Here is a 2,822-nt window from a genome sequence, read left to right as displayed (position 1 = left end):
TCTCGCCTGGACTACTGTAATGCTCTCTACATGGTGCTGCCCTTGAAGAGCACCTGGAAGCTTCAACTGGTCCAGAATGTGGCTGCTCTGGTGGTCATGGGGGCACCCAGATACTCCCATGTTACACCCCTTTTAGGCAGCCTGCACTGGTTGCCGGTTGTCTTCCGGGTGTGATTCAAGGTACTAATTATGACCTTTAAAGCGCTCCATGGCTTAGGCCAAGGGTACCTGCCAGACCACCTACTGCCACAGGTAGCCTCCCATTGTCCAGTGTGATCCCACAGAGTTGGCCTTCTCAGGGTGCCGGCGGCCAGACAGTGTCGGCTAGTGACCCCCAGGGGGAGAGCCTTCTCTGTGGGAGCCTTCCCTCTGGAATGAGCTGCCCCTGGAGCTTTGTATAATCTCCGACCTCCGGTCCTTCCGATGCCCCCTAAAAAGTTGGCTTTTCCAGCAAGCCAGCCTTGCCTGAACAAAACAAATCAAATTATTGATTACTGTTAATTTTAATTCTTTTTTTAAAAATGTGTCATTTTCAATTTTAATTGGGTTTGGGATATCCTGTTTAATTTCTTCTTAACTTTTGTATTATGTTTCTTTTAATGTTGTACGCCGCCCTGAGTCCTTGGGAGAAGGGCGGCATATAAATCGAATAAACCTAAACCTAAACCTAAACCTAAACCTCCCTTCTGCCAGACATATACTTCTTGCTCATGTTCATCATTTGATCCATCAAGATATTCAGATCCTTTGACTATGAACTACCCAACATGGTTCACCCCCACCCTGTACTCGCATTTTAGATTTTTCCTTACTCAGTTGTAAGACTTTGCATTTATCCCTGTTGAAATTCATTTTGCTGGTTTCAATCTTTTTCTAGCTTCTCAGAATTCCTCTGAACTTTGATTCAGTCTTCAATCTAAGCTTTGCCTTTGTTCCCAACTTTTGTTATTTGAAAATGTGACAATCTTATTTTCTAATCTCTCACCCGCTTTGTTAATAGGTTGATCAGCAAAAAAAACCTATGGTCTTGTTTGGGTACGTCTCTTGGCAATTCCAACAATGTGATGTTACTGATGCACTTTTGTTGGTTTTGATCCCTAAATGAACTCTGTATTGATGGAATAGTCACATAACCCAATGGATATTTTGCCACCTTCTTCATTAGAATTTGGTTTTGTTGAAATTAAGGTAAATTATGTTCACCACATTCCCATGGGCAGTTAAATGAGTACTCTGCCAAAGAAGGAAATTGGGCTGACCTGGATTGATTTATTCTTGATAAATTATGCTGATTTCTGCCAAGTAATACATTCCTTTTTAAATGTTCCTAAACCAAATGCTCAATAATCTGTTTAAAAGTGTTGCCCTTTTTTAGTATAAAGCTGATCCAGGTCTTCACCATTATCCGATTGTCTATCCTTTCCATTTCTCCCCTTTTACTGCTGACTTAATGAAAAAGGTCCCTTGTGGCATTTAGCTTCCTTTGTGAGCCTAAGATGCTTTTGACTTTCTAACTATTTCTGAAGACATTAGCTGCTTGCTGGTTTACTTCCTTGGTGATTCCTACCATGTGGCTGTCCCTTTTATTCTTAGATCAGTTGCACTTTTCCTGTGTATCCCCAATAATCTAATCTGCCTGCTCCATTTTTAAGCCTAAAGTGTTGTGTGAATTTGCCCATGTGATTAATGATTTCAGTGGCACGTAGTCAATATTATCCAGCCTCAAAAAACTAAGCAGGATTAGACCTGCTTAGTACTTGGGTGGAAAAGAACAAGATAAAATCATATATAAGTTGATCTAAACTCTGTTTGCTGCATGGATGCATCTCTATAGTTTTCTTAATAACACTAGAGAGATTTCAGCTCAATTATTCTAACAAGGGAAGGTTAGAGGGGGTATTATATTGAACTGAGCAACAGGGGGAAAGTTGGAATATAAATATAACAATAAAACAAAACAATACAGTAGTTTGCCATTGGCTTCTTGTAAGACACTTATTTGAAGTTTTGCAGAAACTTAATGTTGTTTACTGATATCCAAGAAAGTCTATAAGACTGGGTCTTATTTTCTTTTGACACCCCCCCCCCCGAAATAAGCACTTGGCCTTATTTTTGAGGAGGTCTTATTATTTTTGAGGTGCAGGAGGCAGAGAGTGTGCTTAACTCATGGCTGCTGCTGTGTTGCAATATTTTCAGGGAGGGCTTTTTTCAGGAAAACAGGGTACTTGTAAACATTCACAGTGCTGGAACATTAGAAATGCAGGCAGTCATCTTGACATCCCACAACGTTTTGGACCTGGTTTTTATGGCCAGTATAAATGTCAAGGTTCCAACAGATGACCTAATTAAATCATGAGCCTCGAGCCAAGCTTCAAAAGCTTGCCTTCCCAAACTTCTGAAACCTGATATCCTCCAAATTGCTCTATTTCAGTTCTGCAATCTAGCTGATGTGATAATTGTGAAGTAGTAGACAGGAAATGTTAAGAAAACCTTTACTATACAGTGCAAGTTATTGATGAAACTTGATATTGAATGATGTGAAAACTTAGGGAATTGCAAAGGGATTCTTGGATTTTCTAGATCAGGGATGTCAAACTGGCAGCCCATGAGCCAGATGTGCCATGCGCAGGCCATGCTCACTCCAGCCCCACAAAGCCAAAAAAAATGTCATGATACATCACATGACGCTATCAAATTTCACACCTATTTTCTAGATTCCTATCAAGGTTTGTGGCACTAGACCCAGTTACAACCTCTGGGTGAAATTCATCACACCCTTGACTTTGCAATATTTGACCACAAGGACACCACACAGAAAGAGG

The sequence above is a fragment of the Thamnophis elegans genome, chromosome Z (assembly GCF_009769535.1).
Source record: "Thamnophis elegans isolate rThaEle1 chromosome Z, rThaEle1.pri, whole genome shotgun sequence".
In the NCBI taxonomy this organism is placed as follows: Eukaryota; Metazoa; Chordata; class Lepidosauria; order Squamata; family Colubridae; genus Thamnophis; species Thamnophis elegans.
Note: the sequence above shows the minus strand (reverse complement) of the source record.